We start from the raw sequence: 16,024 nt of genomic DNA, 5'->3' as shown, positions 1-16,024 counted from the left end.
ACGTGGGCCAGGGATCAGAGCCGAGACAGGTGAGATCGAGGCACAGTGAGAAGGTTAGCACCAGAGGAGCAAAGTGTGCGGGCTGGGTTGTAGAAGGAGAGAAGCAAGGTGAGGTAGGAAAGGGTGAGGTGATGTAGGGCTTTAAAGCCAATGGTGAGAAGTTTTTGTTTGATACAGCAGTGGATAGGCAACCACTGGAGATTTTTGAGGAGCGGGAGGTGGGGTGGTGACATGTCCTCAACGTTTCTGTAGAAAGATCACCTGGACAGCAGAGTGAAGTATGGACTAGAGTGGGGAGAGCCAGAAGGTTGGTAGGTCAAGCAAGGAGGGTGATGCAGTAATCTGGGTGGGATAGGATGAGTGATTGTACTAACGTGGGAGCAGTATGGATGGAGAAGAAAGGGTGGATTTTAGCGATGTTATGAAGGTGAGACCAACAGGATTTGGTGACAAATTAGGTATATGGATTGAATGAGAGAACAGAGTCAAGGATAATGCCAAGGTTATGAGCTTGTGAGATACTGGTGCTGTTTACAGTGTCTACAAATTCTATAGAATGCAGAGTTTGGGTAAAGGGGAGGGTCCACAGTGTCAAAGGCGGCTGAGAGGTCGAGGAGGATTAAGATGGAGTAGGAGCCACTGGATTTGGCAAGAAGGAGATCATTGGTGACCTTTGAGAGGGTGGTTAAAGTGGAGTGAAGGGGACAGAAGCCAGATTTGAGGGGGTCCAGGAGAGAATTGGCGGAGAGGAATTTGAGACAGTGGGTGTAGATGACTTGCTCAAGGAGTCTGGAGAGGAAAGGGAGATGGGGTGATAACTGGAGAGAGCTGTGGGTTTAAGGGAGGGTTGTCTCTTGTCTTATGCTGTCAAGTCATCTCCAGCCCATAGCGACTCCATGGACACATCTCTCCCAGAATATCAATCGTTCTGGCAGTGTAACCATAGTGTTTTCTTGGTAAAAATGTGGAAGTGGTTTACCATTACCTCCTTCCACGCAGTAAACCTGAGTCTCCCTCCCCGACTCTCTCCTAAGCCGCTGCTGCCCAGCACAGGTGAGTTTTGACTTGTAGCAGATTGCCTTCCACTCCCTAGTCACTGCTCAAGCTAGGAATGGAATGGCTATGTCTCTGCTTGGCTCTCCCTCCCATAGACGAAACTGGTAGAGTACTGGAAACTCACCAGGTGTGACTCTGAGAGGGAACTGTCATCATCACTGGTGTAAAGTCTGAAAGCTGTGGGAGCAGATGAGTTCACTGAGGAAGTACATGTAGATTGAAAATAGAAGGGGAACTAAAGTTAAGCCTTGCAGGAACCCTAAGTCAGAGGTCAAAGAAGATTGAGAAGGAACGGTCCAAAAAGTAAGAGGAGAATCAGGAAAGGACTTTGTCAAAAAAAAAATCTAGGTTAAATAGTGTTTCCAAGGAGAAAGGGGCCATCCACAGTGTCAAAGACAGTGGAGTGGTTGAGGAGGATTTGGATGAAATAGAGTCTGTTAGATTTGGTGAGAAAGGATCATTGGTGACCTTGGATAAAGTGGTCTCGGTGGAATGAAGGATGGTGAAAGCCAGATTGCAGAGGGTAAAAGAGATATTTCGAGAAGAGGAAGTGAGGCAGTGGGTGGATAAAACGTGTTCAAGGAATTTGGAGAGGACTGGTAGGAGGGAAATGAGGCTCTCTCTTGATTATGTTGCCAACTTGTACTTCCCAAGCGCTTAGTACAGTGCTCTGCACACAGTAAGCGCTCAATAAATATGATTGAATGAATGAATGGTGCAGTGGAGTCAAGGGAAATTTTTTTTGGATAAGGAAAATGTGGGCATGTTTGAAAGCAGAGGGGAAGGAGCCATCTGAGAGTGCGTGATTGAAGATGGTAGTAAGGGAGGGAAGGAGAGTAGGAGCAAGTGTCTCTATAAGGCATGAAAGGATGGGGTTGGAGGTGCAGGTAGAGGGTGTGGATTTTGAAAGCAGAGGAAAGACCAAAGTGGCATGGTTAGCAAGAAGCAGCCCAATGCCTCTCGATTTTCCAGTAAGTCAGGTGGAGTGGGAAGTGAGGCCCCCCCTTTAAGAGAGCAGCAGGAGAGGCAGTGTTGTCTGAAGTGAGCCAGAACTTGGTGATGACGAGGAGAAGCCACTGTCACTCCTTGCGTGGGGATGGGTTCGAGGATTGGCACAGAAAGAGCTAGAGACCAGGGTCGTAAAGGCTAAGCCATGAAAGATTTATTGTATGTGGTGAACTGAACTTCCCTTCTGGGAGAAATACATTCATTTTAGTTATTCACATGCAGCGAATTGAACTTCCCCCTCAGAAGGACTACACTTATAATAATAATAATAATAATAATGGAATTTATTAAGCACTTATTATATGCAAAGCACGGTTCTAAGCGCTGGGGAGGATACAAGGTGATCAGGTTGTCCCACGGGGGTCTCACAGTCTTAATCCCCATTTTACAGATGAGAGAACTGAGGCACAGAGAAGTTAAGTGATTTGCCCAAAGTCACACAGCTGACAAGTGGTGGAGCTGGGATTTGAACCCATGACCTCTGACTCCCAAGTCTGGGTTCTTTCCACTGAGCCACGCTGCTTCTCTATGTGTGTGTGTATATATATATATATATATATATATATATATATATGTTAATATATATATATACATATATAACCTAACCTAATATATATATTACTTATCTATATTATATATATGTATATATATATATATATATACACTCATATACACACACCCACACATATATATGTATATATATATGTATATGTGTAAGTAACTTATGTTTTACTTGCACGTGGCGAAGCACCTAGGCTCCGACCATGAACGCTTCCCTCTCGGGAGGAATCTACTTATGTGTTACATACACGTGGAGAAGTGCCTAGCATCCAGATCCATGAGTGCTCAATGGGACACGCACCTGTCCCACGGCTTCTCACTTGGTGCAGACAGACCCGGCATCCCACGCTCCGGGTAGAGGTGACAGACATTCAGCTTCTGCGAGTCTTGATCCACTGCCCAGAATATTAGGAGCAGCAGGTATTTATCAGCTGTCCTTCTGGGCTGTTTGGGCTTCTGGTTTCTGCCTGTCCAATCTCCGTCCCACCCCCTTCCTCCATTCCTTATTTGGTTGGCATGGGGGTGAGGGACACCTTCTGTATTCCTGGCCTGGTATTTCTGTCGATTTCAGTTGCAGTTGCCCATGCTCCCGAGTTCTGCTTTGCTAGCTCAGGCAGTCACGAGATTGTATTGACCTTGAGATGGTGAGTACCCCAGTTCACCTTGGAATAGCCATCCCCCTCTTTTTTTACAGGTTAAGGCTGAAGGAGAGTTTGCCTACGACGGAACAAGGGTTCCACAGACTGCATTTAGATGAGGTTACTGGGCAGGGGAAAGGACAGCATGAGCAGTGGGGATGGATTGGATAGGAGTGACCTGATGGGGTGCAATGCTGAGCAGTTTGGGGTGGAAGTGGGAGAGTAGGACAGGGACAGGGTGAGCAGAGAGTGCTTGGGTGGGAGTTTCATGGTGTAGTCCTTGGACCTCAAGCACCCCAACTACTAGACTTTAGTCTGGAGTGGTCCGGGGTCCACAAGATCCAGTTCCAGGTTGGCAGAGACCACATCTACCAGTCCCTGGTCTGGAGTCAGCACTGCTTCCAGTTCCTGGTCTGGAGTGACCATGGCATCCACATGGAGTAGTGGATAGAGCACAGGCCTGGGAGTCAGAAGGTCATGAGTTCTGATCCCAAGTGCTTAGTACAGTGTTCTGCACACAGGAAGCGCTCAATAAATACGATCGAATGACTGAATTTATTTTACTTGTACATATTTATTCTATTTATTTTATTCGTTAACATGTTCCGTTTTGTTGTCTGTCTCTATGTGGCCAACTTGTACTTCCCAAGCGCTTAGGACAGTGCTCTGCACACAGGAAGTGCTCAATAAATATGACTGAATGAATGAATTTATTTATTTTAGTTGTACATATTTATTCTATTTATTTTATTTCGTTAATATGTTCCGTTTTGTTGTCTGTCTCTCTATGTGGCCAACTTGTACTTACCAAGCGCTTAGGACAGTGCTCTGCACACAGGAAGCGCTCAATACGATTGAATGAATGAATTTATTTATTTTACTTGTACATATTTATTCTATTTATTTTATTTCGTTAATATGTTCTGTTTTGTTGTCTGTCTCTCTATGTGGCCAACTTGTACTTCCCAAGCGCTTAGGAAAGTGCTCTGCACACAGGAAGCGCTCAATAAATACGATTGAATGAATGAATTTATTTATTTTACTTGTACATATTTAGCCTATTTATTTTATTTCGTTAATATGTTCCATTTTGTTGTCTGTCTATGTGGCCAACTTGTACTTCCCAAGCGCTTAGGCCAGTGCTCTGCACACAGTAAGTGCTCAATAAATAAGATTGAATGAATGAATTTATTTATTTTACTTGTACATATTTATTCTATTTATTTTATTTCGTTAATATGTTCTGTTTTGTTGTCTGTCTCCCCCTTCTAGACTGTGAGCCCACTGTTGGGTAGGGACCGTCTCTATATGTTGCCGACTTGGACTTCCCAAGCGCTTAGTACAGTGCTCTGCACAAAGTAAGCGCTCAATAAATACGATTGAATGAATGAACGAATCCTGGCTCTGCACCATATCTTCTGTGTGACCTTGGGCAAGTCACTTTACTTCTCTGTGCCTCAGGTACCTCGTCTGTAAAATGGGGATTGAGACTGAGCCCCACGTGGGACAGGGACTGTGCCCAACCTAACTTGTATCTACCTAAATGCCTAGTACAGTGCCTCGCACATAGTAAGCACTTAACAAATACCATATGTAATAATAATAATGGCATTTTTAAGCGCTTACTATGTGCCAAGCACTGGTCTAAGTGCTGGGGTAGATATAAGGTAATCAGGTTGTCCCACGTGGGGTTCACAGTCTTAATCCCCATTTTACAGATGAGGTAACTGAGGCACAGAGAAATTAAGTGATTTGCCCAAGGTCACACAGCTGTCGAGTGGTGGAGCCAGGATTAGAACCCACAACCTCTGACTCCCAAGCCCGTGCTCTATTATTACCATTACTAAGTGGGTGCAGCTTCCAAACCTTCTACAGGTTGTGAAGATATGCTCTTGGCGGCAGTGTTGGGGGAGAAAATTCTAGGTAAGATTTCAGGCCTGGGTTCCTCTGAATGAGGAATGAGCAGGTTGAAAGTTTCCAAGCCCTGGAAATGGTAGCTAGAGCTACAAGCAAAGATACGCTTTTCTTGTGTGTTGTGTAGAAGGGAAACACTCATTTTTTCAACCTCTACCCATGCCCACGGACAAAGATACCTTTCAGCCACGCCATCTCTGAAAATGGAGAATAATCAATCAGCTGACTTCTTACTTGAAAATTATGCTATAACTGGTGAATTACTAGCTCTGCGTGTGTGTGTGTTCATGTGTGTGTGTGTTCGTGTGTGTGTGTGTGTTCATGTGTGTGCTCATCTGAAATTAACCAGATGGGTTGGGAGCCACATTGCTATCGATCAATAAATCAATCAATTTTATATATTTAACACTGTGTGCAGAGCACTGCACTAAGGGCTCGGGAGATAGAGTTGGTGGAGGGGGAAGACAGACACTAATATAAATAAATAAATTATGGATATATGCAATAAGGGCTTTGGGACAGAGGGTAGGGTGAAAAAAGGGTGTAAATCCATGTACAAAGGCCATCAGAAGGGAGTGGGAGAAGAGAAAAGGAGGGCCTAGTCAAGGACGACCTCTTGGAGGAGATGTGATTTTTATAAGTCTTTGAAGTTGGGGAGGGTGATCATCTGTCAGTTATGAAGAACGGTACAGGGAGTTCCGGCCAGAGACAGGACATGGGCGAGGGGTTGGCGGTGGCATAAACGAGACTGAGGTACAGTGCTTAGGTAGGCATTAGAGGAGTGAACTATGCAGGCTGGGTTGTAGGAGGGAGGAAATCAGGGAGGTAAAGTAGGAAGGGGAAAGGAGATTGAGTGCTTTAAAGGAGTTTCTGTTTGATGCAGAACTGGGTAGGCAACCACTGGAGGTTCCTGAGCAGTGGAGAAACATGAACAAAGCAGTTTCATTGAAAAATGAGCCGAGCAGCAGAGTGAAGTATGGATTAGAGTGGGGAGACAGGAGGCAGCAAGGTCAGCAAGAGGGCTGATGCAGTAAGCAGGGCAGGGAAGGATAAGTACTTGGATTAACATGGTAGCAGTTTGAAAGGAGAGGAAAGGGCAGCGTTGTTATAAAAGTTGACCTGACAGGATTTAGTGACAGATTGAATAAGTGGGTAAAATGAAAGAGATGCGTCAAGGATAATGTTAAGGTTATGGGATTGTGAAAAAGGGAGGATGGTGGTGTTGTCTACAGTGATGGGAAAGTCAGGGGGAGGACAGGGCTTGAGTGGGAAGATGAGGAATTCTGTTTTGGACATGTTAAGTTTGAGGTGTTGGTGGGACATCCAACTAGAGATGCCCTGAAGGCCGGAGGAAATACAAAACTGCAGAGAGGGAGAGAGATTAGGGCTGAAGATGTAGTTTTGGGATTCATCTACATAGAGATGGAGATTGAAGCCAAGGGATCCAATGTAGATGAAAAACTGAGCCTTGAGGGACTCCCAGTTAGGGGTTGGGAGGCCAAAAGGAAACAGGCAGTAGAGACTGAGAAGGAGCAGCCAGAGAGACAGGAGGAGAATCTATCTCTTAGACTAGAACCCCCTTTAGCTTGCAAGCTCCTTGTGGACAGGGATCATCTATAATTACTCCTTTGTATTGCACTCTCTCAAGCACTTAGTACAGTGATCTGATAAATACCATTGATTGATTGACTGATTGAGAGTATCAGTGATTCTAAGGTTAAATAATGTTTCCAGAAGGGGGTGGTCTACAGTGTCCAAGGCAGATGAGTGGTTGAGGAGGATTAGGATGGAGTAGAGGCCATTGGAGTTGGTAAGAAGGAGGTCATTGGTCAGTGGAGAGGGTGGAGGCCAGATTGCAAGCGGTCAATGGAAAAATTGGAGGAGAGGAAGTGAAGGCAGCAGGTGTAAACAGCTCACTCAAGGAGTTGGGAAAAGAATGGCTGGAGGGAGATGGGGCAATAACTGGAGGGCACAGTGGGGTCAAGGGAGGGTTTTTTTCGGACAGGGGATACATGGACATGATTAAAAGCAGTGGGGAAGGAACCGTTGGAAAGTGAATGGTTGAAGATGTCAGTAAGGAAGGGAAGAAAGAGAGAGCAAATCTTTTAATAAGGTGTGACAGGATGAGGTTGGAGGCATTGTTGGAATGGGTAGATTTGAAGAGGAGGTGGGAGATTTTTTTTAAGATTCTGCTGGGAAGGATCAAAGAGGGCAGGAGGAGGTAGGACTGGAGAAGAGCAGGGGAGATTTTAGAGAGACCACACCAAATGGTTTCAATTTTATCAGTGAAGTAGGTGGCAAGGTCATTAAGGGAAAGATATGGGAGAGGCAGGGGGACAGAGTTTGAAAGGGAGTTAAAAATCTACAACAACTGGCGGGGGAAATAGGCATGGTAGTAAGGAAAGAAATGCATTGCTGCTGGGGGAAGGAGAGGGCAGTGTAAAAGTAGATGAGGATGAGTTTAGGATAGACAAGGTCAGCCTGGTGTCTGAATTTCCTCCAGCAGCACTGTGCAGATTGTGCACAGGAACGGAGGAAGCATGCTGTGGAGGTAGTTACATGACGTTTTTCCAGACATTGTTCTACACTATGCTAATGAAACTTGATCCTTAGAGATGATCCTCTTAAGCAGTGAACTATGGACCTGCCCCACCAAATCTCTGCAAAGTTTAAATTACAAGGCTGCTGGAGTTTCTGAGCAGCCTTGACTTTCCCATCTCTGTTGACGGCACTACCATTCTTCCCGTCTCACAAGCCCGCAACCTTGGTGTCATCCTCGACTCCGCTCTCTCATTCACCCCTCACATCCAAGCCGTCACCAAAACCTGCCGGTCTCAGCTCCGCAACATTGCCAAGATCCGCCCTTTCCTCTCCATCCAAACTGCTACCCTGCTCATTCAAGCTCTCATCCTATCCCGTCTCGACTACTGCACCAGCCTTCTCTCTGATCTCCCATCCTCGTGTCTCTCTCCACTTCAATCCATACTTCATGCTGCTGCCCGGATTATCTTTGTCCAGAAACGCTCTGGGCATATTACTCCCCTCCTCAAAAATCTCCAGCGGCTACCAATCAATCTGCGCATCAGGCAGAAACTCCTCACCCTGGGCTTCAAGGCTGTCCATCACCTCGCCCCCTCCTACCTCACCTCCCTTCTCTCCTTCTACTGCCCAGCCCACAACCTCCGCTCCTCCACCGCTAATCTCCTCACTGTACCTCGTTCTCGCCTGTCGCGCCGTCGACCCCCGGCCCACGTCTTCCCCCGGGCCTGGAATGCCCTCCCTCTGCCCCTCCGCCAAGCTAGCTCTCTTCCTCCCTTCAAGGCCCTGCTGAGAGCTCACCTCCTCCAGGAGGCCTTCCCAGACTGAGCCCCTTCCTTCCTCTCCCCCTCGTCCCCCTCTCCATCCCCCCATCTTACCTCCTTCCCTTCCCCACAGCACCTGTATATATGTATATATGGTTGTACATATTTATTACTCTATTTATTTATTTATTTATTTATTTTACTTGTACATTTCTTTCCTATTTATTTTATTTTGTTGGTATGTTTGGTTCTGTTCTCTGTCTCCCCCTTTTAGACTGTGAGCCCACTGTTGGGTAGGGACTGTCTCTATGTGTTGCCAATTTGTACTTCCCAAGCGCTTAGTACAGTGCTCTGCACATAGTAAGCGCTCAATAAATACAATTGATTGATTGATTGATTGATTCTGAGCAGGGGGGTGGTACCGGGGAAGAGGGAGGTGGGAATTTGAGCTGAAAGTCATGTGATGCAATGCAGACCATCAAAGGTCCCAGGCCAGGTAAGATCTCTGCCCTTCACAGCAATTATGTTGACAGTATGAGCAGGGCAACGTGGAGGCTGGCATTTGTGAGATGGGCCGGGACCCTGGAGGAAGAATTTTATTCTGGAGGGAAGGTGGAGGTGACAAAATGGGGAGTGGGGGCAGGCCGGCAGAGAAGAGAATTTACAAATAATTAAATTATGCTCTCCGCATATTTTCAAGTATTTGGGAATTAATAGGAAGCTGTCACCCATTGGGTGGGGACGGGTTGGAGGAATGACGCAGTGAGAGTGAGAGACTGAAGTGAGAATGGCTAAGCCTTGCACGATTTATTCTGTGTGGAGAATTGAACTTTTCAGGAGGAATACACTTATTTAGTTACCAGCACATGGTGAGGCACCTAGCTCCCGCCCCATGAACACTTCCCACTCTGAAGGAATACACACTTATGTGGCCAGCATGGTCACCAACTACTAACAGCCCGAGGAACTGGGAAGGAGATACTGGTTGTCTCTAGGGGTACTTTTCAAATCACGCTGGCATGGGGTACCTTTCAAATAACCCAGCAGTTGAGCTCCCTCCCCAAGAGGATATTCACTTCTCCCTGCTCCAGAGAGGAGGTCTGATCATTCATTCATTCAATCATATTCATTCATTCATTCAATCGTATTTATTGAACGCTTACTGTGTGCAGAGCACTGTACTAAGCACTTGGGAAGTACAAGTTGTCAACATAGAGAGTCCCTACCCAACAGTGGGCTCTCAGTCACTCGATACTGTTCAGGGTCCGACAGAGTAGGCATACCCTACTCTGGGTAGAGGTGACTTGCCACATCGGTGTGACAGAGTTCCAACCTACTGAAGAGTTTGTGGAGATGCCCCTCCATATATGCCCTGCCATATCTTGGTTCCTTCCCTCTGTGCTGGCAATAGGCCTATGGCAGTTACAATGCCTTATTCAGTGGGGAAGGAGGCGGGGCAAGGATTGTGCGGCAAGACCCAACAGACCCTTCAGTATTGTTTCTGTGATCCCTTTGAATGGGGCGAACTTTGAACTTTGAACTTACGAACTTTGGGTTTATTTCTGAGATTTTACATCCCCTCTCAGCTGGGGCCTGGTTTCCTGTCATGTACATGTGTCATGTTCACAGACACCTGCTTATGGCAAGTGGCAGATGCTTACAAAGATGAAGTTGGTCACACAGCAGACAAGTGGCAGAGCTGGAATTAGAACCCAGGTCCTTCTGACTTCCAGGCCCAGGCTCTATTCACTAGGCCACTCTAGCTCCTTTGAGGGTGAAGGGTGACCAAGGTGGGGACCAGGAGCCAAACCTTTAGAATCTGTGGTGATAAGCAATAGCACAACCCTTCCTGTCAGGAACAGTGGCTTTGGTCATTTTCACTGACCTACAAAATGAAAGCCTGTTCGGGTGTCACGGTGCCTGTCCAGGAGGACAGAAGAGGCCCTAGAACAGACCTAGTGACATTGCTAATTCTCCCTCCCTCTCCCCTTCCCCCTTGGCCCCTTAGGCCCGGGAAGACCCACTTCTTGGAAACCCTGCCTACCCTCTCCAGTTTGGGCCTTGAAATATTCAGTCACCTGCCATTCCACTGAAATTCTCCCTAGAGTCGACCTGGAACTGGACTTGGAAAGATGGGAGAGGTGAGGGAAGTGGGTGGCAAGCACATATCTGGCAGAAATGGTTGCAGGGTTGGTATTAGCAGGGGCGGGGTGGGGACCAGGAGGCGAGGTTGAAAAGACTGAACTGCGGAACTCAAGGGCAGACTATGGCTCTGAGGGGAGTTGGAGAGTGGGACTGAGGCAAGCAAGAACCTCAAGATCTGGAAGAAGGAGTGAGAGGATGGAAGGAAGACATTGATCAGGACTCTGGGAGGGAAGATAAGGAGCTCTGTCTTGGTCATGTTGAGTTTTAGGGGGCGGAAGGACATCCAAGTAGAAATGTCCTGAAGGCAGGAGAAGATGCGAGCCTGGAGGGAGGGAGAGAGAACCGGGGAGGAGATATAGATTTGGGTGTCATCTGCGTAGAGATGATAGGTGAAGCCGTAGGAGCAAATGAGTTCTCCAAGGGAGTGACTGTAGATGGAGAATAGAAAGGGACCAAGAACTGAACCTTGAAGGGCCCCTACAGTTAGGGGATGGGAGAGGGAGGAAGGGCCCTCAAAGGAGACTGAGAATGAAGGGCCAGAGAAATGAGGAGAACCAGGAGAGGGCAGACAGTGAAGCCAAGTTTGGATAGGTGTTGAGGAGAAGGGGGTGGTCCACAGTGTCAAAGGCAATAATTGTGGTATTTGTATTGGTATACTTACTATGTGCCAAGCACTGTCAGAAGGCATTCCAGGCCAGAGGCAGGACAAGGAGAAGAGGTCGGTGGCAAGATAGATGATACTGAGGTACAGTGAGTAGGTTGGCATTAGAGGACCACAGTGTGCAGGCTGGGTTGTAGTAGGAGAACAGCAAGGTGAGGTAGGCGGGGGAAAGGTGATTGAGTGCTTTAAAATTAATGGTAAGACATTTCTTTTTGATGCAGAGGTGGATGGGCAGCCACTGGAGGTTCTTGACTAAGGGGGAAACAGGGACTAAACATTTCTGTAGAAAAATGAACCAGGCAGCAGAGAGAAGTATGGACTGGAGTGGGGAGAGACATGAGGCAGGGAGATAAACAAGGAAGCTGATACAGTAATGAAGGTGAGATAGGATAAATTCTTGGATTAATGTGGTAGCAGTTTGGATCGAGAGGAAAGGGTGGATTTAGCGATGTTGTGAAGGTTGAACCGGCAGAATTTAATGACAGATTGAATATGTCTATAAATATTAATTGAATATTCTTATCTTCTACCAACTCTGTTGTACTATCCCAAGCACTTAGTACAATGCACTGCACACACAGTAAGCATTTAATAAATATGATTGATTGATTTATCAGTTCATAGAAGTGCTAATATGCGGATGTCAGCTGATTCATCCCTAAAGATCTCATATGGGATCTCTTTGATTTGGGTTGCAAGAAGAATGAAACACAGAAGGTCAATTGGAAAGCTCATCACAAGTCCCACTTACTTCCCACATTTTATAAGGATGACCTCCCCGTCTGCCCACTTTTTTCCTCCCCCTCAGCAGAGGGACTCCCTATCTCTTTAGCTATTTCAAGCAGCAACTTAAACTCCATAGTTTCCTGAGTCCCAGTAGGAAAGACTCCATTTTCAACCCCAGTCTCCTAGCATCACCCTACCTGGGCATTTCCACCCAGGCAGCTGCTCCATAAGGGAGTTTTGGGTACCTGCTGTCACCCAAGCCCAACCCTCTGGAAGAAACGTAGCCCATCTGTGGCTCTGCTTTGTGTCAGAATCCTTCTTTCCATCAAACATTGCTGCCTCCCTTTCCATGGGTTATGCCAATGCAGAGACAAGAAGACAGATGCGATGGTGCTGGGACCCAGAACACATTATTGGAAGCTCATGGATATGTTTCTGTTACCCTTCCAACCCGCACCCAGGCCCACTCGATGGTCTCTTGCTACAGACAAGAGCCCCTATCTCCCTTTTGCCTTTGGTGTGTCTTTTGACTTTGTCTTTAATTATAATTGTGGTATTTGTTAAGTGCTTACTATGTGCCAAGTAGATACAAGATAATCAGGTCCCACATGGGGCCTGTCTAAGTTGGAGAGAAGCAGTGTGGCTCAGTGGAAAGAGCACGAGCTTTGGAGTCAGAGGTCACAGGTTCAAATCCTGGCTCCGCCAATTGTCAGCTCTGTGACTTTGGACAAGTCACTTAACTTCTCTGCGCCTCAGTTCCCTCATCTGTAAAATGGGGGTTAAGACTGTGAGCCCCCCGTGGGACAACCTGATCACCTTGTAACCTCCCCAGAGCTTAGAACAGTGCTTTGCACATAGTAAGCACTTAATAAATGCCATAAAAAACAGGCATTGAATACCCATTTTGCAGATGAGGGAACTGAGGCACAGAGAAGTTAAGTGACTTGCCCAAGGTCACACAGCAGACAGTACTGGAACTGGGATTAGAACCCAGGTCCTCTGGCTCCCAGGTCTATCTTTCCATTAGGCCCTGCTGCTTACTAAGTTTGATCAACTTGTGGTCAGCTTCTCGTCCTACTACCACGATCTCTACCAATTCAACCCCAAATGAGCTGAAAACGCTAACAGAAGGATTTTTTTTTTTGGATGTATTCAAACTTGCTCAGGGCTGCCTGGGTCTAGTCTTTGCACACATCTTCATCTCCACAGATGTTACTATTGAAATTCTTTTCCTCAGCTGGACTCACATTCCTCCTCTCCTTCCCCCCACGCTGCTTCTTCCTCCAGGTGAAGCCACTCTGCATGTCCTTGGTGTCCTCCCAAGTGTTTGATATACACAGAGGTTATCTTAGGCTACTCTCAGCCACTTGGCCCCCCTTTTGCAGCTTAATGGTTTATGGCTCCGCCTCCTGAATAATAATTGTAGTATTTGTTAAGGGCTTACTTGGTGCCAAGCACTATGCTAACTGTTGGAGGAGATACAAAATCATCAGATCCCACATGTGGCTCACAGTCTGAGTATTCATTCATTCATTCAATCGTATTTATTGAGCGCTTACTGTGTGCAAAGCACTGTGCTATGCACTTGGGAGAGTACAATACAGCAATAAATAGTCACACTCCCTGCTCACAGCGGGCCTACAACAGGTATTGAATCCCCATTTTGCAGGTGAGGGAACTGAGGCACAGAGAATGAAGTGACTAGCCCAATTTCTCACAGCAGACAAGTGGCAGAGCGAGGATTAGTACTCAGGTTCTCTGACTCTCAGGCCTGTGCTTGCTTTATATGCTAGGCCATGCTGCTTCTCCCTGACAGGATTTGCTACTAGGTTTACATTCCTGCCCACCCAATCTGAGTGCCTATCCTGAGTCCCATATACCCCAACATGCGTTGCCTGAGAAATTTCTGTACAATTGGCATCACATCCCTAAACCCCACAAGTCCTGGAAACAAGTAATTTGCTACCAGGGATGACTCAGTTCTGGGCGCCCTTTTCCTGCTGGGTCCTCTCTCCCTTCCACATGGTGACTCCAGAGTGGACCTCTATTCATTCATTCAATCGTATTTATTGAGCACTTACTGTGTACAGAGCACTGTATTAAGCGCTTGGGAAGTAAAAATAGCACAAAGGGTATGAGGAGGCATTGACAGGACTAGTCTTTTCCCCAGTCCCCTCTAAATCCAGAGAGGGATGGTAAGGGCTAGCATTATCAATCTTAAACAGTTGGTGGCACCCGAATGTCACCTGAACTATCTTGTAACCACCCTCCCCTCCATCCCCCCACCAACAACCTGAGGTCTCACCTCGAAGAGAAAGGGAATTAGGAGGTCCCTTCTAGGTGAGGAGGAGTAGGACTAAGGCAATAGGAATCACGGGCCCTTGCTAAGGCAACCCCTTCACTCCATTACCTGCCTATCTAGAACTTCATGCCCCAGCAGAGAGCAGTGGACAGCACAAACAGTCCTTGTCTGAGCCAAGACCTTGGCAGGGATAGGAGAGAATAATAAGAATAATAATAATGACAGTCTTTTCAAAGGACTATGTGGCAAACACTGTGCTAAGATACAACACACTCATTATATATTGTATACAATAAAAATCAATAGGGAATATGGATGGAATCTCCAGATGAGGCGGAGTGGGAGGAGTTGCAGTCAGAGCAGCAACTGGAATTTCCCTTTCAGGGAGAAAAGATGGAACCAGATTTTTATATGTGAGAAGGTATATATATATGTATTAGAGAAGCACCGTGGCTATGTGGCAAGAGCACGGGTTTGGGAGACAGAGGACATGGGTTCTAATCCCAGCTCTGCCATTTGTCTGCTGTGTGACTTTGGGCAAGTCGCATCACTTCTCTGTGCCTCAGTTACCTCATCTGTAAAATGGACATTCAGACTGTGAGCCCCACGGGGGACAACCTGATTAGCATGTATCTACCCCAGTGTTTAGAACAGTGCATGGCACAAAGTGCTTAACAAATTCCATTATCATCATCATCATCATCATCATTATTATTATTATTATTATTACTATTATATGTGTGTATGGTATTCCATCACATGTGAAATACACCTTATTTTCAAAGCATTGAAAACAGTTGCAAAACCTTAGCTTTGGCCTTGTTTCTAGCGAACAGGCAAATCTCCCAATCATTAAGATTATACAAATACAGGCCTGTAGGCAGTACCCCAGTTGAGGAAGTCAGCCGGGGAGGGGCGGTGAGGGTGGCTAGGCAGGGCAGAAAGCCAGGTGGGGGAGAGGTAGTCCATTCATTCATTCATTCATATTTATTGAGCACTTACTGTGTGCAGAGCACTGTACTAAGTGCTTGGGAAGTACAAGTTGGCAACATATAGAGACGGTCCCTACCCAACAACGGGCTCACAGTCTAGAAGGGGGAGATAGACAACAAAACGAAACATGTGGACAGGTGTCAAGTCATCAGAATAAATAGAATTAAAGCTAGATGCACATCATTAGCAAAATAAATAGAATAGTAAACGTGTACAAGTAAAATAGAGTAATAAATCTGTGCAAACATACATACAGGTGCTGTGGGGAGGGGAAGGAGGTAGGGCGGGGGGATGGGGAGGAGGAGAGGAAAAAGGGGGCTCAGTCTGGGAAGGCCTCTTGGAGGAGGTGAGCTCTCAGTAGGGCTTTGAAGGGAGGAAGAGGGCTAGCTTGGCGGATGTGCAGAGGGAGGGCATTCCAGGCCAGGGGGAGGACATGGGCCGGGGATCGACGGCAGGACAGGTGACAATGAAGTACAGTGAGGAGGTTAGCGGTGGCAGAGGAGTGGAGGGTGTGGGCTGGGCTGGAGAAGGAGAGAAGGGAGGTGAGGTAGGAGGGGGCGAGGTGATGGACGGCCTTGAAGCCGAGAGTGAGGAGTTTTTGCTGGATGCGTAGGTTGACCGGTAGCCACTGGAAATTTTTGAGGAGGGGAGTAACATGCCCAGGGCATTTCTGCACAAAGTGCAGGGATGTATTAACTGAAGGTGGGGTCCAGGAGAG

The 16,024-nt window shown here is 46.8% G+C and overlaps 1 non-coding gene across 1 annotated transcript; it reads right to left on the bottom strand.

Annotated features, from left to right (window-relative positions):
• Window positions 1-1,063: 1,063 nt before the first annotated feature.
• LOC119923650 lies at window positions 1,064-1,201 on the bottom strand. The gene has a single exon (XR_005448925.1). It is a non-coding gene; the product is annotated as a small nucleolar RNA SNORA7 (small nucleolar RNA).
• Window positions 1,202-16,024: the final 14,823 nt, after the last annotated feature.

Source organism: Tachyglossus aculeatus, unplaced genomic scaffold, assembly GCF_015852505.1.
Source record: "Tachyglossus aculeatus isolate mTacAcu1 unplaced genomic scaffold, mTacAcu1.pri scaffold_211_arrow_ctg1, whole genome shotgun sequence".
NCBI lineage: Eukaryota > Metazoa > Chordata > Mammalia > Monotremata > Tachyglossidae > Tachyglossus > Tachyglossus aculeatus.
Note: the sequence above shows the minus strand (reverse complement) of the source record. Positions and strands in the feature narration are given on the sequence as shown.